The sequence below is a fragment of the Schistocerca piceifrons genome, chromosome 1 (assembly GCF_021461385.2).
Source record: "Schistocerca piceifrons isolate TAMUIC-IGC-003096 chromosome 1, iqSchPice1.1, whole genome shotgun sequence".
Lineage (NCBI taxonomy): Eukaryota > Metazoa > Arthropoda > Insecta > Orthoptera > Acrididae > Schistocerca > Schistocerca piceifrons.
The window spans coordinates 130,069,168-130,092,850 of NC_060138.1; the positions used below are offsets into that span (position 1 = coordinate 130,069,168).

Sequence of the window (23,683 nt, forward strand, 5' to 3'; positions counted from 1 at the left end):
TAGCGGAGCCGTTTTACAAGCGCCCATTTTCGTAAAGAAACTGTGCGATCTGTGAGCCAAATAAAGCCGACAACGGCGTCTGATGCAACTGCGCTGTTTAGTGCTTCGATTGGGTCATTACTGTGGGGTAACACATGTCCGCTATCTTTAATGAATATTGCCCCCTCATCATTAAACAAAATAGACTAAATGCAAGGAGAAAACAGAAAAGAAAAGTAACTGACTGGCATACACCTTACTTAAATAACTTAAGGATCCTGTTAAGAATTTAATATGATAAATCTTGCTTGAATAATGAGTATAGACACTCATATGATGATTTAAAAATCTGTACAGAAAAGAAATCATTTCTGCAAAGAAAAAAGCTAATGATAACTATATTTATCAGTCCAGCAACAAATATAAAGCAGCTTGGAAAATAGTTAAAGCAGAAACAGGGCTAATTGCAGAAAATCTACCTGTTCCTCTAAGTGCAGTTGAACTAAATGATAGTTTCATAAATTCTGGAGAATTTGCTATGACAGATGAAAGTAATTTAGATGATAGTGAGGAGAGACTTCCCAAACTGCAGGAAACAGAGTTGACAGGAGACTTGCCAAAATTTGAATGGAGAACCATTTATCCTAAGGATATACTGGATGTAGTCAGATCACTAAGCAACTCCAGAACTGAGGACATACATGGTTTTTTCTAATTTTACAATAAAGAAAATAATAGGCACTATATGCATTCCACTGTCTTACTTAATCAATAGGATGTTTACAGAGGGAACATTTCCAGACTACCTTAAACTGACAATTGTATTGCCCATATACAAAAAGGGAGACCTATAGCAATAGTAACAACATTATCTAAAAGTATTGAAAAATTCATGAAAGACCAATTAAACGATTTTTTTGAGTGTCACAACCTTCTCAATAAGGCTCAGTATGGATTCCGAACTGGGCTATCAACAATAAAATTACAAGGTTTTGAAAATAGGGAACATACCTATACAACTTTTGTTGATTTAACCAAGGCATTTGACACTGTTTCACATAGCATTTTAATTAAGAAACTAGAAAAATATGGAATAACTGAAACAGAACTATTACTGCTGAAATCATATTTGACAAACAGAAACCAAATGGTCTATATAAATTCAAACAACAATTCTGACCTTCTCAAGGTAAAATATGGAGTTCCACAATGATCTGTACTGGGACCTTTCTTATTCATTGTGTATGTGAATGACCTGCCCAACACATTACCATATAAGTCTGTAATGTATGCTGACGACACAACTTTTATCACGTCACATAATGATGTGAATGTTGTCAAACAAATGAACAAATCCATGCTGGAAAAGGCAGCTCACTGGTTGCATGAAAATAGGCTGTCATTAAATAAAAATAAAACTGAACACATCCTCTATTCCCTTAGAGATATTAATGATGGACCTAATGAACTCAGACATTCAGTAAAATTGCTAGGCATTTATCTTGATACCAAATTGTGCTGGAGTACCCACACAAAAAAGCTGTGCAGTAAGTTGGCAAGAGTTCTGTTTATCCTTAGGAAACTGAAGGATTGTGTCAGTAAGGAGCACATACTTATGGCATACCATGCCTTTTTTCATACTCACCTGCATTATGGAATACTTCTTTGGGGAAACTCTGCTGGGGCAAAAGATGTTTTCCTCTGGCAGAAGAAAGCCATTAGATGTATTTTTGGTGTGAGCAATTTAACTTCTTGCAGACAGTACTTCATTGAGCACAAAATTCTTACAGTTCCCAGTCTATACATACTTAAAGCACTTATGCATGCCAAAGAGAATGCCCACATGTATAAAAGTAGGTCAGATGTGCACTCATATGAAACCAGAAATAGGAACTTATTAGACATTCCTTGGACACGTTTGAGTAAAATCCAAAATAATTTTTAACATGCTGGCAAAACATTTTACAACAATACATCACATGGGACGAGGGAATTACATGAGAATAGATTTAAAATGGTGGTAGAGACATGGCTGAAAGAGAAAGCATTCTGTAGCGTAAGTGAGTTCCTACATAATGAAAAAATATGATTCTCTATTATTATAAATGTGATTGTGATCAAAGAAACTGTAATTTATGTCATACAACCATACTGACCTTTCGTATAATCATATACCATATGTTCACTTGTGTGTAATCATTTGTACCACAATCTGTATAACTATGTAACTACTGACCTTATGTATAATCATTTGTATAACCATCTGACGATGTCTATACAACACAACAGTTGTCTACAGGCAAATAAATAAATAAATAAATATGCAACAACAGAGTGATATAATGAAAGTTTATTTTATCAATTTTAGTTAAACAAAGAGAAAACTGTGATATTGGTCATACATGTTTAGCTCGATAACGTAGAGACGCTATTCCTTACGTATGTATAAAGTGCGCCGTGCGCCCGCTCGTGTTGTGAAAAACGGCGCTCCCGCGCGAAGGTTAAGTTCAGTGCCTCACCACTGCTCCAACTTACTCGGCTTGTGCGTGTGCGGGAGAGAGAGAGAGAGAGAGAGAGAGAGGAGGAGGGAGAGAGAGAGAGAGAGAGAGAGAGAGAGAGAGAAACAATTGCAGCTGCGTGTGTGGCCGCCGGCCGACAATTTGCGGCGCCGTTACGTCATTCCCGCGCGCCGCACGCAGGATTCTATGGCCGTCGTGCCCGCCAGCCTGGGTTAGCGAATCCCGCACTGCCCGTGGCTGCGGCTCGGCATACTTCCTTCGTGAGCTTTCCGAGCCACGGCTGCGGTTAGCGCTTCTCGTTACCACCACGTGTTTGCGTTTCGCTCCATTCGTGGCGGGCTGGCGCCGGTATATCGCTCGAATTGAATCTGAAGCGACGGGATAATCGTGTTTACTCAAAAGCTGCCCCGGTTCTACATGTGGAACCTTTTCAGATCCTCTAACTTAACGTACTGTAATTTATTGACATCTGATCTTGTCCCCTACAGCTTCACAACTTTTTTTACCAATTTCACGCTACATGGCGTATCCTTAAGGGGGGATGTTCATGGAACTGACCGAAACGCCAATTTTCAATAAATTTTTTATTTATTAGTAGAACCCGCGGGCAATAAGTTCTCGAAGTTTCAAGGATGAAAAAATTGCATACGAAGTGTCTGAAAAATAATTAAATGTGTGACGCGACTTTCCTGCCGTGCCCACTTTTTGAAGCAACTCTTCAATTTCTAGAGGCTTAGAGGGATAACAACCACTATGTTCACAAGGAGACGGAGCGGTTCTAGGCGCTTCAGTCTGGAACCGCGCGACCGTAACGGTCGCAGGTTCGAATCCTGCCTCGGGCATGGATGTGTGTGATGTCCTTAGGTTAGTTAGGTTTAAGTAGTTCTAAGTTCTAGGGGACTGATGACCTCAGAAGCTAAGTCCCACAGTGCTCAGAGCCATTTGAATAATTTTTGAACAAGGAGAGGCTTCCAAATCGTATCCTGGATGTTGTCAAGCCAATTACAGGTTTCTGGCCGCCGCAGAACTTATAAAAATGTGTGAACGTGGCAAAACCCAAAATGAAAATGAGAGTCTAAGCTCACTGATATGGAAATGATTCCCGAATACCACATTTTCATTTACTGGCGTAATCAGAATTGCAACTTATGATGCAGTTGTTATATGTGATGATTGGAACGTAGGGAGGATGAAGTTATTAGAGAGAATGGGGTTTAACGAAAGAAGGCAGAAAAAAAGAAACCAGACGAGAAACCTTGAAGGAAAAGTGGACCATGAGAACAAAATTGTAGCCTTCTGAAAAGGCGAGATAAGTGAAAACGTTAGGTTGAACTTAAAATTGCATTTCCTGAAAATTATGTTTCTTAAAGTTTGTGAACCTTTCTCTCAAAATTTATTAAGGCTAGAATTATGAAATTTTGTACACTTATTTCTCAAAGTTCTTGGAATTTTGCGTGAATTTTAATATTCTACTAACAGAACTATAATTAAAAAATTATTGAGGTTCTCCTATTCGAGATATTCAAAAAAACCTCATATGAGGAGCTTACATATGCAAAGAGATTAAAAATTTAAAATGTAGAAATCTCTTGAATAGTTTCTGAAAAAAAAAGCACATGTATTATTTTTTGAAAATAAAACTTTTAAAGTCCCTAAAAATAAACTTACATATAATCATCCAACGAAATTAACAGAAAATGTGTTAATTTCATGTAAAGCAGAATTTCATTTTCCGTACGGTATCTTCAAAATTGTAGATTTGCTGCGTCTTTTAAATAGTCTTGCGTTTTTCGTGCCACTTATCCATAGTGTTGTGCACATAAGAAGGCGGCTGCGGTAGGGGGTGGTGTGTGTGTGGGGGGGGGGGGGGGGAGAGAGATAGGGAGAGAGAGAGAGAGAGAGAGAGAGAGAGAGAGAGAGAGAGACGGAAAATATTTTGCGACGTGGCCAGTGTGCGCTCTCTCTCTCTCTGCCCCACGCCACATTCTGCAGCAGTTGCTTACGCTGACAACTGGTAACGCTAGAGTAAGCACCACATTGAGCTACTTTTCTGCTTTTGTCTCTCCATACAAAAATTTATATTTTCGGAAAACTGTCGCTTTCGCTTGGTAACGTAGCACTTTTTGTGCGTGACGAAACTGAAATTTCGACATCAGCCGCAATCAGGCCTTGAAATAAATTCTGTGGCGCCAACTGGAGGTATGTAGCCGCGTGGTCTTAGGCGTCATGTTACGGATTGTGCGGCCCCTCCTCTGCCGGAGGTTTGAGTCCCCCCTTGCGCATGGGTGGGTGGGTGTGTTGTTCGTAGCATAAATCAGTCGGCAAGACTCAGCACAACCAGGAGCACCACCAAAGATGTCCAACGTAGCTTTCGACGAAACGTCAGGGGTAGAAGAAATCCATGGACCACGACCATACGACCCGGAAGAATTCTCGGCAGCTCAAACATCCGGTCGTGAAAGCCTTCATTGAATAGTTTTAGTTTAAGTAGTGTATAAGTCTAGGGTCCGACGACCTCAGCAGTTTGGTCCTTTAGAAATTCACACATTTTGAACATTTTTTGGAAATTTGTGCCGGACCGGACTGTAACTCAAATTTTTCGCTTTACGCGACCGGTCGGTTTAATATCTTCGGCTATCGAACACGCTTCACAACCAACCCAAAGTCCAAACGTGTCTATATGCGTAGCGTCCCCTATCCATTACCCACAGTGCTCGTAGCCTCACGCTGATTACCGCAAGATGTCGGACGAAGAGCGCGTCTGCACTGAATGACCGTTAACTAACGTCAAGGCGCATATACACTCCTGGAAATTGAAATAAGAACACCATGAATTCATTGTCCCAGGAAGGGGAAACTTTATTGACACATTCCTGGGGTCAGATACATCACATGATCACACTGACAGAACCACAGGCACATAGACACAGGCAACAGAGCATGCACAATGTCTGCACTAGTACAGTGTATATCCACCTTTCGCAGCAATGCAGGCTGCTATTTTCCCATGGAGACGATCGTAGAGATGCTGGATGTAGTCCTGTGGAACGGCTTGCCATGCCATTTCCACCTGGCGCCTCAGTTGGACTAGCGTTCGTGCTGGACGTGTAGACCGCGTGAGACGACGCTTCATCCAGTCCCAAACATGCTCAATGGGGGACAGATCCGGAGATCTTGCTGGCCAGGGTAGTTGACTTACACCTTCTAGAGCACGTTGGGTGGCACGGGATACATGCGGACGTGCATTGTCCTATTGGAACAGCAAGTTCCCTTGCCGGTCTAGGAATGATAGAACGATGGGTTCGATGACAGTTTGGATGTACCGTGCACTATTCAGTGTCCCCTCGACGATCACCAGTGGTGTACGGCCAGTGTAGGAGATCGCTCCCCACACCATGATGCCGGGTGTTGGCCCTGTGTGCCTCGGTCGTATGCAGTCCTGATTGTGGCGCTCACCTGCACGGCGCCAAACACGCATACGACCATCATTGGCACCAAGGCAGAAGCGACTCTCATCGCTGAAGACGACACGTCTCCATTCGTCCCTCCATTCACGCCTGTCGCGACACCACTGGAGGCGGGCTGCACGATGTTGGGGCGTGAGCGGAAGACGGCCTAACGGTGTGCGGGACCGTAGCCCAGCTTCATGGAGACGGTTGCGAATGGTCCTCGCCGATACCCCAGGAGCAACAGTGTCCCTAATTTGCTGGGAAGTGGCGGTGCGGTCCCCTACGGCACTGCGTAGGATCCTACGGTCTTGGCGTGCATCCGTGCGTCGCTGCGGTCCGGTCCCAGGTCGACGGGCACGTGCACCTTCCGCCGACCACTGGCGACAACATCGATGTACTGTGGAGACCTCACGCCCCACGTGTTGAGCATTTCGGCGGTATGTCCACCCGGCCTCCCGCATGCCCACTATACGCCCTCGCTCAAAGTCCGTCAACTGCACATACGGTTCACGTCCACGCTGTCGCGGCATGCTACCAGTGTTAAAGACAGCGATGGAGCTCCGTATGCCACGGCAAACTGGCTGACACTGACGGCGGCGGTGCACAAATGCTGCGCAGCTAGCGCCATTCGACTGCCAACACCGCGGTTCCTGGTGTGTCCGCTGTGCCGTGCGTGTGATCATTGCTTGTACAGGCCTCTCGCAGTGTCCGGAGCAAGTATGGTGGGTCTGACACACCGGTGTCAATGTGTTCTTTTTTCCATTTCCAGGAGTGTATTTATATGTGTGGCGTCTGCTCTTTTGGACATGTGCAAGGCGTCCAGAACAAGATTCTTGGATTTTGAAATCAAATAAACTGAAAACAAAGCTCGATAAAAGAACGTAACGAACTGTACGTTTTGTAACAGTTATATACAGAAGTTTCGAAGTAGAGTTTCAAAAGTTACTAACGGATAGCGCTCTAATCGCAATACTTCGTCCCTCGAAGCCCAGAGGGATCAGCTACGTCGCTGAAGCGTGAGAGGAAGTTGGCTTAGCGAATGTGGAGGTATTCAACTGAACGACGTGTGTTTCTGATAATAATATATCACTGATTCTCAGGCGCATTTTACGAGCACTGTTTAAAGTTCCAAAATTACCCATGCGAAAACCGCTCGCAAGGTCTTTGTCAAATTCGAACGGACAGGCTGAATGAGTGGCTGATGATATAGTGGAGAATATTGGCCCCAGGCCAACTGTGGTTACATTTGCAAATGGCGGCACAGTTTCAGCAACATCCGACGACATCCGTCCGAAGAAATGCAGCGGGAACTGGTTTGAAGCGTTCCAGCGCACATACAAGACTGAGAAACAGTCTACACATGTTTTCATTCAAAATATTCATCATGTCGTACCCGTAACCGCTGTGCGACGAAGTGCTGATTTTGCGAACCAGATTCTCTCAATGATTGGCGTTGAAGGACTTGATATTGGGTGCATGTGGTTCGCAGATGAAACACACTTCCATCTGAATGGATCTGTCAATAAATTGGTGGCCTTAGGGTTCACAAATTCGCCATTTGTATGAAACGAAACCAATCCTTTCTTCGAAAGTTAAACTGTCCGTATACCTATTAGTTAAGGCTCACCGGCCATTTGATCATCTTCTTCTGTGCGGATGCACAAACAGTGCCCGAACTCTTACGGGAATCGGCAGTAAAGCCGCGAGTAATAAGAATAATGGGCAGGGGCATTATGAATATAGTGCGGGTCAATAAGTTGCGAATGTGGGTCTCACGGGAGGCGTGCCAGAGATTAGTCCCTGCAGTCGCACTATCTTCTGTGTCCTCGGTGGCCCAGATGGACGCCGGCACGGTAGCTCAGCGCGTTCGGTCAGAGGGTTAGCTGCTCTCTGTAATAAAAAATTGGGTTAATAGATGAACGATGAATTTGAACAAGCATCATCAGACGCCCGCCACGAACAAATACAACGACCACTAACGAACAGAAAAACCGGTCAGAGGGCTGCGCGCCCTCTATAATAAAAAAAAAACTGAGTAAAGAAATCAACGATCAACTTGAAGGGATGTCTTGTGACGTCCGCCCAGTCCAAACGCAACGAACAATACCGAAAAAAAAGATGGATAGAGCGTCAGCCATGTAAGCAGGAGATCCCGGGTTAGAGTCCCGAGCGGGACACACATTTTAGACTGTCCCCGTTGACTTATATCAACGCCTGTATGCAGCTAGAGGTATTCATTTCATTGTAATTAATAATTTGTTGCCGTAAATGAAGACATAATGCAACTGTTCCGGCATAGATCCCAGTTTCATATCTGTGCATTGAATAATTTGCGCGATTGAACTAGAGGGTCGTGACAGCTCTGCTCCGCACTTTGAAGTGCTTCTGCCGAAGTGTCAGTACTAAATTTCGAACAGGCTATCCAGTAACTGGAGGCCGGGCGTGAGTGGCGCTTCGTCTGTGTTTTTTTACGGCGGTGGCGACCTCGTAGCACGGTAGGCAGGAAGCAACGATTAACTTAAAGGAGCGTTTAACAAATACACGGTTTGTCGAAACCACCATACCACATGTTAGCTCCTAATACACCTCCTTTGCTTCTTTCAGTCTATACGAGGGTCACACCAAAAGAAATGCACACTATTTTTGTAAAGATACAGTTTTCCTCCTGCATGTGTGGAAGTTTTACAGTGTGTAGATACATCCTTCCCGCATGTTTTCAAACTTAGTTCAATCTGTTCCCGTGAGTGGCGCTGTCACAGCATGTCTTCAAGATGGCTGCTACACTTGACGTTCGTCAGAAGCAACGTTCTGTCATACAACTCCTGTGCTGTGAAAACGAGACAGTGGGAAACATCCACAAGAGGTTGTAAAAGGTGTGTAGAGATGCTGCTGTCGATCGCAGTACAGTTAGTTGGTGGGCAAGCAGGTTGCGTGATGAAAGCGGACACGGCAATATTGAGGATTGTCCTCGCAGCGGCAGGCCTCGTACAGCACACACTCCAGACAATGTGCAGAGAGTTAACGGATTGGTGACTGCTGACAGACGCATCACAGTGAACGAATTGTCACGCTACGTTGGTATAGGGGAAGGAAGTGTTTGCAGAATACTGAAAGTGTCGGTGTTAAAAAAAGGTTTGTGCCAGGTGGGTTCCCAGGGGTTGGGTTGTTTGGGGAAGGAGACCAGACAGCGAGGTCATCGGTCTCATCGGATTAGGGAAGGAAGTCGGCCGTGCCCTTTCAAAGGAACCATCCCGGCATTTGCCTGGAGCGATTTAGGGAAATCACGGAAAACCTAAATCAGGATGGCCAGACGCGGGATTGAACCGTCGTCCTCCCGAATGCGAGTCCAGTGTGCTAACCACTGCGCCACCTCGCTCGGTGGGTTCCCAGGATGTTGACGGTGGCTCACAAAGAAACAAGAAAAACGGTATGCAGCGAACTTTTGGAACAGTACGAGAATGGTAGAGATGAATTTCTTGGAAGAATTGTGACAGGTGATGAAACATGGCTCTGTCAGTTTTCACCAGAGACGTAGAGGCAGTCAATGGAGTGGCATCATGCAAATTCACCCAAGGAAAAAAAATAAAAAAAGAACACCTTCTGCTGGAGAAGTTATGGCTACGGTGTTTTTCGATTCCGAAAGACTCTTGCTTGTGGACATCATGCCAAGTGGAACGATCATGAATTCTGTTCCATATGTGGTGACTCTGAAGAAACTGCAAGCTCGACTGAGTAGTGTTCGACCACATCGGCAAAAGCAGGGTGTTTCGCTGTTGCATGACAATGCACGGCCACATGTGAGTCAAAAAAACCATGGAAGCGATCACAAAACTCGGATGGACAACACTGAAACACCCGCCTTACAGTCCTGACCTGGCTCCATGTGACTATCACCTCTTTGGAAAAGTGAAAGACTGTCTTCGTGGAACAAGGTTTGAAGATGATGACTCCCTTGTGCACGCTGCCAGACAGTGGCTCCAACAGGTGGGTCCAGAATTTTACCGCGTGGATATACAGGCGCTGGTTCCAAGATGACGTAAGGCAGTTGAGAGAGATGGAAATTACGTGGCGAAATGAAAATATTGGTCGTAAAGGATGTATCTACACACTGTAAAACTTTGAAACATGTAGAATAAAAGATGGAATAAAAAATAGTGTGCATTTCTTTTGGAGAGGCCCTCGTAGAAAGTGTTTGTGACGCAAGTAAGACTTGAAAAGCATTCCGTGCACGCTGGAAGGTACACTGTCTCGTCACGTTAGTGTGACCACCTGTGAAAGTCGGAACAACACCTTTAGCAGCGCGGACCGCTTCGAGACGTGCAGGAAGTGTGTCGGTGAGGTTCAGGAAGATACCGATAGGGTTGTGGGGCCATGCCGACTCCAGTAGTGTGCCCAGCTGCGCTAGGTTCCTCGGTTGAGGATCTACGGCGCCAACAGCCCATTCCAGGTGGCTCCACAGATTCTTGATTGGGTTTAAAGCCGAGGTGTTTGGTGGCCAGGACTCAGGGGAGTGCAGTAAACTCCTCCTGATGCACTTACATTGCGAGCTGTGTGACACGTGGCATTGTCCTGCTGGTAAACGCCATCGTGTCGAGGAAAAAAAAAACCGCATGTAGCAGTCGACATTGTCTCAAAGGATAGATGCATACTTGTTTTGATCCATTGTACTCTCCAGGATGACGAGATCATCCAGGGAATGCCCCGAAAACATTCCCCAGACCATAACTCTCCCTCCTCAGGCCTGGGCTGTTCCGGCAGTTGTTGCAGGATCATTGCTTTCAGACGTTCCACACCGATGGAGCATAAAATGTGATTTTTCTGAAGAGACCACGTGTCACCAAGCGCCTGCTGCAGAGGCCCATATGCAGCAACGTTCGCTGAACGGTCGTCAAGGAGACACCATGGTAGTCCCTTGCTTCATCCGAGCAGTCAGTTGATCAACAGCTGTACGTGTATTCGTCGGTGCACATCTCTGCAGCCGTGGTTCATCCCTGTCACCTATGGACCGTGGTGCTCCGCAGTTGCCTTCAGCTCCACAGTTTCTTCGGCGCAGGTTTTATGTAACGCCGTTTTACCATTTACGGTATACTTCAACCACGACGGCACGCGAACAATTTACATTCGTAGTGTCCCTACCCAACACACTCATTACTCGTGGAAGACATTCTTACCAAGTGCCGTAACAGTTCGGGTAATATGTGTGCATCCGCACAGAATAAGAAGGTCATGGCCGCCATTGCTAGAACTATATACTTATATGGATATGGTGTCTGTTCGTGTGCTACGAATGTAGTGTGTGAACATATAAGGTGAGAATGTGGGTCTCGCGGGAGGAGTGCGCGAGATAGTCCCTGCAGTCGCACTATCCTCTGTGCCCTCGGTGGCTCAGATGGATAGAGCGTCTGCATGTAAGCGTGAGATCCCGGGTTCGAGTCCTGCTCGGGGCACACATTTTCACCTGTCCCCATTGATATATATCAACGCCCGTCAGCAGCTGAAGGTATTAATATATAATTCTAATTTCGTTCTAGACGGCTGCAGGTCATCAATGGTGTTTGTTCTTTCGGATATGTCCGAAAGAACAGACACCATATCCATATAAGTATTTACAAACTTGGCCATTTCCGAAATGCTTCCACCCTTGGCCCGAAAGCCAATGGTCTTACCCTTTTGGACGTAAGATGAATCGCTCCGTTTCCGTATTATGACAACCACTGCACGGTTTTTCTGCGTCCCCCGGACACGCTTTTCGTATCCTCTACTGCTAGTGCTGCCACCTGCTATCTCTGACTAGTTATTGCACTTTGTCGTTGAACATAGGCGGTGGTCGCATTGGACCGTGTATTCATAGTTGCCGGCCGTGCGGTTCTAGGCGCTTCAGTCTGGAACCGCGTGACCGCTACTGTCGCAGGTTCGAATCCTGCCTCGGGCAGGGATGTGTGTGATGTCCTTAGGTTAGTTAGGTTTAATTAGTTCTAAGTTCTAGGCGACTGATGACCTCAGAAGTTAAGTCGCATAGTGCTCACAGCCATTTGAACCATTTATTCACAGTTATGTTACTGTTCACCAACGTAATCAAAACATCGACACAACTCTAAGCGCTTTAAGAAACTGGGGCACTGTCTACCAGTAGAAGATAAGAAAAAATATTATTACAAAACGTCCTGTACAAGAATCGAGCATCTCTCATTAACTACGTCCACATGATGATAGTGGTATAACCGCTCGGTTTGAGCCGCCATGTCACGGACTACACGGCCCCTCCCGCCGGAGGTTCGAGTCCTCGCTCGGCATGTGTGTGTATGTTGTTCTTAGCATAAGTTAGTTTAAGCTGTCTAGGGACCGATGACATCAGCAGTTAGGTTACTTAGGAATTAACATACATTTGAGCTTTCCATGGAGGTATAAAGCTGATAAATCTGTAGCTGGAAGAAATGAGAGTGGCTGCAGGAGTTTGTATTTTCAGTTGATATTTGCGATTGTCGCGGTGAAGCCGAACCAAAATTGTCTGCATTTATAGAGCAAATGTTGTGAAGTAACTCCAAGCTGGTAATCAGACAAGGTTATGTTCCTATTATTTGACAAGTGTTTGAGTACGACCAGCGTCGTTTGCTTAAGTTCTTGATGTCGAAATAACCTGCGCAAAGATACGCTGTTGTCGTCTTTGCATACAAAATCCAGAGTTTTAGCATGGGAGAGAAATACCCTAACTTCAGCTCCGCGGTAGAAAGTATAGACGGCCCCAGTCTCTTACGAACACATCTAGGATCGAGGACGAACTTCATAAGTAACGAAAAAAGTAGTCAGTACGTGACACATCTCGCTGCATTTTCCACGAGATGAAGTTGTCACTGTAGATTCTGCGATTCATCTGTCTGTCTCTGACGCGCCAGGTTCGTAAACAAGAGTTTGAAGACGGTTTGTACAGTCAACTTGTCTCCATAATTCATATTACCGTCACACTGCTTTTGGCTCCAAGTACTTTTAGCCGACTGGTTAGCAAGCGATAGGAAACTTGAAGCGCGGTGATAAAGTAAATATGAGGTTTTGAGTGTGAAGACAAGCCGGAGTTCATGCGCTCGTACACGCTTCATGGGCCATTTGTCCCACCTACGATCTGTTCCAGATGGCTGGTCCGATCACATATAGCTAATTTGTTCCGGCTCATAAATCTTCTCCGGAGTTGAACGCACGTGCTACTCGTCAAACGGAATCACTTCGTAGGGGAGTGTCGATGGCCTAAAACGTGGGCACGTGCTGTAGCACTTAATCATTAAAAAAAAAAAAAAGAAATGGGGAGGGGGGAAAGGCAGCTTTACCTTCATTGCAAGACGATACGAAAAGAAGAAGTTTTCCACAAAATTAATTTACTGATATACCAAAAAATTTGTCGTGCGCTGTGTCAAAGGAAAAGGAAAAAGTAAAGTTTTTGAGAATTCAGGTTGAGAGTGGCAGAAATGTAAAATATGAGAATAAACAGTATTAGGAGGCTAACACACGAGGAACACATGCAAGACGAGATTGAGAAGAAAAAATTAAAATGGTATGGACATGCGAATAGAGTGGAAAAGACGAGGATGCCTAAGTAGATGCACGAGATGAAGATGTAGGGCAAGAGGAAGGCCAAAGGAAAAGTGAATGAAAGGAGCGAAAGAAAGCATTTGGAAGAAAAGAATGGGCCAGTCTCGACAGATGCGTTGGGAAGAGGAGAGAAGACGCGGAGGCCTGTGTTTCAAGCAGACAATGCCAGTGATGAAAAACTATACAAGAGGATGATGATGAAAATGATAATCTTGTCGATGACTACCGTGATGATGATGTTATTATTATTATTATTATTATTATTATTATTATTATTATTATAGAATTAGTGAGATGATTCACGTACTGAATTCTCAGGGCATGTGTGGTACGTATTTCCCCTCACCCCTCCCTTACATACATCGTTTACATTTTTCGCAGTTTGAGTAAATCACTTGACACGAATGCTCAGATCGTGACTTTAACAAGGCTATGGTCGGTTTTATTTTTATTTATTTATTTGTTTTTTTTTTTTTTTTTTTTTTTTTTTTTTTTTTTTTTTTTTTTTTTTTTTTGCCTTCGTTGCCGCACTGAAGTACTACTTCGCCCCCAGTAACTTCGAAAAGAAGGGAGGGAAATTAGGGTACAACATCCGCCGCAGAGGAAATCGGTAGAAACAGAGCACAAGTTTGGACGTAGAAATGGTAGGGAAGGTAATCAGCAGTGTCATTTCAAAGAAATCATCTCGGCATTTGCATTAATTGAAGATCTAAATCTGGATGTTCGGTCTCCCTGAAGGGAACGACAGTACTCTTCCCGTTTTGATAGTGTCTGCGTGTGGTGAAATGATCACGACGACAAAATAGAAGTTCATACATAGGTTTATCGATGTTCCCACGCACTATTTGCGAATGGAACATGTAAAGAGGTAAGTGATATTGTTACAAGTAGTTCTTTCTTCCACGCATCGTAAGGTGGTTTTCGGAGTGCAGACGTAGATGAAGTTATCAGTAGAGACAGAATCTCCGACAATATTCCCGCCACCATATGATTTAGCACGGTCTAATTCGTATGCTGTGAGCTGCCTGAAAGCTCCATGACTGTGTTAATGAGTAAATAACCTGTGATAAAATGTTCGCGCCTTTGATCTAATAGCGTTACGTAATGAGTAAATAATCGGCAATAAGATATTCGCTCGTTTGATGTAATAGCATTTGTATACTTTTGTATGATTAAAACTCACTCTCCTGCCGTATAACCAAAACCTTTTATCAGCATTATGTGGCAGATATATGAAACGTGTCTCTGCTGCCCAGGTGTGTATCGGCTTAGCGACTTACTCGCAAAATTTTCGTAATTACGACGATGAAACGCAGCGTGCGCCGACGGAAAACAAACACGGAAGCCCCGCGGCGACGATTTCACCCGCCCGAACAGGTAGGGAGTCAAGCGGATAGACAACACCCGAATTAATAAGCCGCTTTGAGTTCGCAATTACGGGAACCTGCACACAGTAAGAGCGCTCTTTGGAAAAAAAGCTAATCCACTTTTATTGCTGGGTAAAGTCGGCGTAATGGGCGTAGCTTTCTATTTTAATTGCGCACACGAAGCAAATGCGCGCATTTTGTTTGCGAATGAATGCTCCATATCCTCCATAAACGGCTTAAGCTAGCGCACACCGTTTCTGCCCAGTTATCGGCCTGAACGAACGCGTATTGGAAGGCTGTGTGTGAATCCGGCCGACACAAAGCCCGGTATTTTCCTCTGTTTACTTGGCGATTTTGCTGCGCGTCGCACTTTTTAATCTCAGCACAGCAAGCTGCTCAACTAAATATTCTGATGCCATAAATCAGACACCAGAGAAGCACAAAAATGTGTCGCGCAAGAGTAATAATACCGATAAAAGAAGAGTAATGATACAGGTAAAAGATTAAGCTTTCAGGCCGGTATAGCACCATTCCGTAGACAAAAATTCGTGACTGAACGATTTGACGCATTGTTAAGACATATGACTTCTATCAAGAATTCACGTTTTTCAAATGTTCGTTCCGAATTATAGCTACTACTGCTTCTGTAATGATCACATTGTGGGGGAGACGGCAAATTGCAATCTCTTTATTACAGGCAACTGTGGTTTGAACCACTGGATGATGCACGGACCAAATCTGCATTTGCGTGTCTACTCAGTAAGTCACGTTATGCCGTACGGCGGAGAGTACAGGGTAGATACAAGTAAATTTTCGTTAGTTGAGCCAGCGTCGATGGAAAACTATTTACCGTATTGGTACCCAACTTTATAGGAATGATGTTAAGACTGTGCGTTACAGGATTTGCGTTCTTAGCAGTATTAGTGTCACGATTTGTCGTTAGGCGACGGTACTGTTACAACGACGTAGAGTTCAAACACAAGGACCACGGACATGCAGCGTAAACGGCACACGCTACTGCGATCTGCCTCGCGAACATGTGATCCCTGCACTAAGGAGAGAGATGCTCCAGATCCAACTGTTTTGATGCACGATGGAGCTCCACCTCATTTTGCTCGTAAGGTCACTCGGTTACTCCGTAACACATTTGGAGAAAACCGAATCATTGGCCGATCGTTCCAAACTGCGTGGCCACCAAGATAACTAGATTTGAACCCAGAGAACCCGTGTGATTTCTGGTTGTGGAGTTACCTGAAGAACAGCGATTATCAACGGGACACTAACACACGTTGAAGGTTGAAGATGAGCATTGCGAGGGAGACAGCCAACATCTCACCTGAGATGTTACGGGCAGCAGTAGAGCTATCTCTAGTGCGGTTCCAGCCTGTCGTGGATGCTGATCGTCGTCTCATTGAGCAACGTTTGCAACCTGTAACGTAAACATCGTCGCAACTAACAAATGTTAACCTCTCAGGCGGAAATTATCACGAGTTTCTTTCAGTAGTTTATTCGTTATTTCTCTCCCCAAAACTTTCCACAGAGTTTCTTTGTCCTAAGATAACTCGTTCGTCGTGAGAACCCTCTCAAGTAACGAAAGTTTAATTATAACCACTCTGTACTTTGTGTACCACTGTTAATCCCCCCCCCCTTTCGTGGTCCAGTCCCGAAAATTGGATATTTGTGGTAAGTCCCTATGGGACCATACTGCTGAGGTCATCGGTCCCTAGACTTACACACTATTTAATCTAACTTAAACTAACTAAGGACAACACACACACACACACACACACACACACACACACACACACACACACACACACACACACACACACACACACACACAAGTGGCTGAGAGAGGACTCGAACCTCCGACGGGGGGAGCCGGGCGAACCATGGCAAGGCGCCCCAGACCGTGCGGCTACCTCGCGCGGCCCCAGTCCCGTCTGCTGCGTGGGAGGAACGATTATTAGTAAGCCTACGTGTAAATCTCTGTAGCGGTAACTTTGTGGCATTACCGCGAACGTACTTGGGGGGAAGCTGTACAGAGTCTCTCTCCAAATAGTCGTTTAGGCGCATTTTCTCTTGTGTTTTGGAAGATTTTTGCAGTTTGGTTTTTGCAGTGTGTAGCTGGAGTCAGCCCAAACAAATACTGCTCATTACGTCTTTCATGCAACGTCCAGTGTTGACGGAAAGCGTCGGTTTGCTTCCCCGATACGGACAAAATTATTTTTAAAGCGGAAGTTGACATGCCCGTTCGATAGAGCGGCACCAAATTAGTGTAGAGCGATATGTGTTTTATCAAATAGTTCAAATGGCTCTAAGCACTATGGGACTTAACATCTGAGGTCACCAGTCCCCTACACTTAGAACTACTTAAACCTAACTAACCTAAGGACATCACACACATCCATGCCCGAGGCAAGATTCGAACCTGCGACCGTAGCGGTCGCGCGGTTCCAGACTGAAGCGCCTAGAACCGCTTGGCCACTCCGGCCGGCGTATTTGTTTGGGCTGACTGCAGCTAGACACTGCAAAAACGAAATTGCAAATATCTGCTGAATCGCCAGAGAAGATGCGCCTGAAACTGCCGGTATGTTGGGTGATTCTTGTAGAATCGTGCGCTCTTGGAAGTTTGATATTAAACCACTCTCATGTATTGGATTATCACCTTCGTGACGCTTTAGCGGTACTAAACGAACGTGCGACAAAACTCGCTGACTTTATTTGGGTCTTCTCTGTCTACTCTGTAAATCCAATCTGGTAAGGGTGGGAGACTATCGGACTAGAGCAGTATTCAAGAATCGATTCCGCGAGGGTTTTTTAAGCTACTTTTTCCTTCGTCGGTGGACTACACTTTGTGTGGGTTCTTCTAATGACTTTCTTTCTGGCTTCTGCCTTGCCTTCTGTTAGTTTTATGAGATCGTTCCTCTTTAATTTTACTGGTACTCCCATATACAAACAAACAGCTGTTCAGCATCATGTAGTGTTCTGATTTACAACGCTCGCAGTAATATACCAATACACACAAACACAGTAAACATATATACGCACAAACCATTTCAGATGAGAGTAGCTCGAGGTTCTACAGAGACCTTCTCACCCGGAATAGGCCATTATCAACCAACATGCTACTTAGACTACATTACACATCCAAATACAGTATATCACTTCCCTCTAATATTGCAAATTATTTTCACCACACTCATTGTATCACATTTTTAAAAATTTTTCTTTGACATTTGCATTATATAAATTATATTCTCATCAACTAGGCAGAAACGAACTATATAGAACCGTTTTAAAAATTGTTAAGCATTCAATTCGCTGTAACCTTAGAGAATTTTTTATGTTCCTTATATTATTTAAAAAAGCATTAACAACTGTATACCAATAAGATTGTAACAATGAGAAGTCTTTGCTTTTGGATTTAGAAGCATCCGACCCACCTTACATTTCAAGGCGGTGGATTACTTTGTACTGTTAATGAAATAAATAAATAACTGCCACATATCCAGTGAATGGGACTGTGTGACTGGTTCCAGTGATTGTTCGGAAATCGTGTAGTCCTAAAATAACGGATATTTCTTTCAATTTATACGAAATACGCTACATTTGTGTATGTAGAGGATTAACTACCAGTCCCTACATCAATTATCGATCTTCCGCATACCTTCCTGCACTTCGCTACGGTTTTCTACCATCATTCGCAAACGGCGTCATGGATTTTCTGAAGTTACCCATTCCGGGTCATTTGTATGTATGAGTCAATCATTGACGTGTTTCTAAGGTATTGCATGACCTGCAGATAATTCTGTTCAGCGTCACGATCGTACTGAGTAATGCACACATCACCAGTTTCGACTGTTAACAGGAAATCTCCGGTATGGCACAAAATTAGTACGCAGATTGTTATACTTTGGCACTGTAGGTTAACTAAATTGAAGACGCTGCGTGTGAGTGCTACTCTGAGATGAGGAGGTTGGCACAGGAGAGGAAATAATGGACAATTGCATCAAATCAGTCAGAATACTGATGCAAGGTAACCGAATGGAAAAAGTTCTAGCACTGGAGCTCAAAGTGGTAACGTAAATAATAACTGTGCGAGCTACAGGAAATGGTAACGTTAGTGTATAATTAGCTCTTCGTTATCAGCTGAATGTAGTAAACAATTTTGAAAGGTATTCGTGGAACATACCGAGGTTCTAGGCGCGCAATCCGGAACCGCGCGACTGCTACGGTCGCAGGTTCGAATTCTGCCTCGGGCATGGATGTGTGTGATGTCCTTAGGTTAGTTAGGTTTAAGTAGTTCTAAGTTCTAGGGGACTGATGGCCACAGATGTTAAGTCCCATAGTGCTCAGAGCCATTTGAACCATTTGAACATACCGAAATATTGATATTAATCCACGTTATTCATGAAAAAAATTTCTTAATCAAAGGCTACAAACTGTCGCTGATGCAATACTCTCAGAAGAACAGTCAGGCTTCAGAAAGGGACTTTTGTGTAATGCTAATATATTTATAATAAGATAAATTATTTAAAAAATCGGGAATTAGGCGAAACGCATTTATCATTTATTGATTTTGAGAAAGTCTTTGATAAAATAAAAAGGCCCCTCTCGCGGAAAATATTGGAGATAAAAGGTTTTCCAAAATATGTTACTAATACTGTAAAGAGTCTGTGTGTAAATACAAATGTAGTTATAAGTACAGGTTCGAAAATGTCAACTGAAATTTTTGATAAATCATGATGTTCGACAAGGGTGCAGTCTATTTCCCACTTTATTCAATTTATATATTAACGACCTAGGCCGGCCCTGATGGCCGAGCGGTTCTAGGCGCTTCAGTCCGGTACCGCGCGACTGCTACGGTCGCAGGTTCGAATGCTGCCTCGGTCATGGATGTGTGTGATGTCCTTAGGTTGGTTAGGTTTAAGTAATTCTAAGTTCTAGGGGACTGATGACCTCCGATGTTAAGTCCCATAGTGCTCAGAGCCTTAACGACCTGGTTATGAAGTGGATAGATGAAATACACGTAGGAATTAAAATACGATCTAGCATACTAGTGAATACTCTTTAATATGCTGGTGACCATATAATTATACAGGTAACAGAAGATAATTTACAAAGAGCGGTATACAGATTGAGCTGAAACGCAATATATTACAACTTCTCTGCAAATAAAATAAAGATAACGGCTTTCAAACGGAAGAATCCAGCCAAATCGAAAATAATAATAAATGAGATAATTTTTGGAACAAGTATCCCATTTCAGTTGTCTAATAACCCAGAAGATTTTAACTTCAATTGAAACGACTCTGGGGGAAAAACAGGAAGAGAAACAGAAATGAAATTCTTTAATGTTATGGCTGTACCTACTCTAGTGTAAGGTCGTGAATCACGGACAGCAACAGAAAAAGAAAAGTGTCGTATACAAGTAGCGTAGATGGAGTTCATGAGATATGTTAGTGGCAGTAAGAAAATTGATAATATAAGGAATAACACAATAAGATAAGATTTAAAATTCTTTTCAGTTAATGACAAGATATTATGTCTACAACTTTGCCTCCGCCGTTTTGCAGTAGACGGTAGTAGCGGCAAGTGGGGTTCAGGTGGTTGGTCACAGGTGTAATACAATAAGCTTAGGCATCTGTTAACATAGTGCCATAAAAATATTAGTCGATTTGTGACTGCATCATAAGGTTATTATCGGTTAAGTACGTCAACTTACGTACCCATTTCTCGCCATTTACGGGAAGTTTTAGTTTTCTGTTTTAACGTGAAGAAATATGCGGCTGTGGCTCTCAAAATGCTGGGTAAGACCAATGGCGAGGGAACTATTTGTGGAAGAAGGTGCAGAGAATGTATTCAACGCCTTAAGAATGGTGATTTTGATGTCGAAGACCAGCATGACGGGGGAAGACAGAACGTTTTCGTAGCTACTGAAACAGACGAAGACAGTCACAGGACATAATTATCGAAAGCAATTGATGCGTTAGAGCCCAGTACTGAAACACAAACGGCCACAATACAGCGACAGACACGTAAAGGTAATTATTCTGCAGGTCAGTGCTCGACCCCATGTTGCAAAACCCGTAAAAATATACACGGAAAAGTTGAAATGAGAAGTCCTATCCCTCCCGCCGTATTCTCCATACGTTGCTCTCTCTGACTACCACGTTTTTCAATCAGTGGTATACAGTCTGGCTGACCAGCATTTCCGATCATATGAACAAGTGCAAAATTCGATTCATGGATCCCCACAAAAGACACCCACTTCTTCCGCCACGGGATTCATATGCTATCCGAAAGATGGGAGAATGTAGTGGCGAGCGATGGGAAATACTATGAATCATAATTTTTTTTGTAAGTTTTTCACAATAAAGCTCCGAACTTCGAGAAAATAACGGCAGAAGCAAAGTTGTAGACCTAGTAGAAGAGAGTAGCATGAAATGGGAAAATCATGTTGATAGAATGACAGAAAATACGTTGCCAAAAAAGGTAATGAATTATCGGCTGACAGGAAAGAGAGAACTGGGTAGACCTCATAAGGGATGGATGGATGGATGAATGGATGAATGAATGAATGATAGAGCACGTAACAGGTGATTACAACAGCTAAACCTTGCAAGGAGATAATAATGGCAATGATGAATGCACCTTCCTTTTTCAGTGCAATGTGGTGTATTATTTTATTTGTGTCATAATGGATAATTATGGAAATGACGGGTAGGGGAAGGATGAAACGCTTAACCTACTCCTCTCGAGCACGAAGGAAACTATCCAACTTAACGTCAGACAGACTGTGAGATATGATCTTCCTTGACGAGATCCCACCCAGCGTGCTGACGCACAGTCTATAATCAGGAACTACGGCGCCAACATTTCTATTCCAGCTCATGTGCGTTATCAACACTACGTACAGAGACGCGAAATTAAACTATTGTGCGGTTTTCACAGTGCCCTGCGTTTTCGCCCTAGGTACTCACCTTTGTGGGCCGCAGTAGACAAAGACACAGCAAAGGAACACAGTTGCCGTGATGGCGAGAATTCCGCATAGTCCTCGCCACAAGAAAACTCAGGGGAGCAAATACAGGGTGATTCAAAAAGAATACCACAACTTTAAAAATGTGTATTTAATGAAAGAAACATAATATAACCTTCTGTTATACATCATTACAAAGAGTATTTAAAAAATTTTTTTCACTCAAAAACAAGTTCAGAGATGTTCAATATGGCCCCCTCCAGACACACGAGCAATATCAACCCGATACTCCAACTCGTTCCACACTCTTTGTAGCATATCAGGCGTAACAGTTTGGATAGCTGCTGTTATTTCTCGTTTCAAATCATCAATGGTGGCTGGGAGAGGTGGCCGAAACACCATATCCTTAACATACCCCCATAAGAAAAAATCGCAGGGGGTAAGATCAGGGCTTCTTGGAGGCCAGTGATGAAGTGCTCTGTCACGGGCTGCCTGGCGGCCGATCCATTGCCTCGGGTAGTTGACGTTCAGGTTTCATAACTAACCTTTTTCGTAGGACTCTCCATACAGTTGATTGTGGAATTTGCAGCTCTCTGCTAGCTCTGCGAGTCGATTTTCCTGGGCTGCGAAAAAATGCTTGCTGGATGCTTGCTACATTTTCATCACTCGTTCTCGGCCGTCCAGAACTTTTCCCTTTGCACAAACACCCATTCTCTGTAAACTGTTTATACCAACGTTTAATACACCACCTATCAGGAGGTTTAACACCATACTTCGTTCGAAATGCACGCTGAACAACTGTCGTCGATTCACTTCTGCCGTACTCAATAACACAAAAAGCTTTCTGTTGAGCGGTCGCCATCTTAGCATCAACTGACGCTGACGCCTAGTCAACAGCGCCTCAAGCGAACAAATGTACAACTAAATGAAACTTTATAGCTCCCTTAATTCGCCGACAGATAGTGCTTAGCTCTGCCTTTTGTCGTTGCAGAGTTTTAAATTCCTGAAGTTGTGGTATTCTTTTTGAATCACCCTGTACACATAACTCACGAACAGTACATTCCACGACCACGATTACTGTGGAATTCGAATACGCAAGCCTCGGTTTGCAGTTTGCTATCTCTAAAAAGTAGTATTATAGTATTAATTATTAATTTCATATATTTAAGATTCTATATATATATATATATATATATATATATATATATATATATTGCTGATTATCGTATTTCGCATAAGACAGGGTAGTGTAATGTTGATTGTTCTTACCTTTTGTGTTTCAGAAGTGTGGTATCGTGGCGGTAGCATCAGCAACCACATCAGCCTTCAGCCGCGTCTGAGGCGCCTGCGTCACACGTAAGTATGTTTTGCTGCTACGCAGTTCAGCAGTATATTCTGTTTGGTACTTATTATGTGCTGCATTGTGCTCATTGATGAGATATGTTGTTTCTGCGTTTTTTATGATCTAATAGCAGCGACTGCCGGAACGCGCCATACGGAAACTGTAATAATAGTTTCTAATTTTTTTTTCTTGAGTCATCAGTCTTATGACTGGTTTGATGCGGCCAGCCACGAATTCCTCTCTAAATATTATATTAACGATTTTTAGGTTATGTCCATGGGCAACTGAATCAATGTGTATTGCATTTTGTCATACGCGTTTCACCTTAATTTACTGATGCATCTACTAAGAACTAAACTAAACTCCGTCCGAACAGACCTGGGAAGGCCGAACGGTACCGACCGATCGCCGTGTCATCGCCAGTCCACAGGCGTCACTGGATGCGGATATGGAGGGGCTTGTGA

General features: G+C 43.7%; 1 protein-coding gene across 4 annotated transcripts in view; it reads left to right on the plus strand.

Annotated features, from left to right (window-relative positions):
• The window catches only part of LOC124782465 (protein-tyrosine sulfotransferase-like), an 878,071-nt gene that overhangs the window by 191,830 nt on the left and 662,558 nt on the right, over positions 1-23,683 (plus strand). For 3 of the 4 annotated variants that reach the window (XM_047253943.1, XM_047253942.1, XM_047253944.1), the window contains exon 2: positions 23,161-23,233. The exons of the other annotated variant lie outside the window; for it this stretch is intronic. The gene's annotated coding sequence lies outside the window, so the exon portion shown is untranslated. The remainder of the gene's footprint in view (positions 1-23,160; positions 23,234-23,683) is intronic. 4 annotated transcript variants of the gene reach the window in all.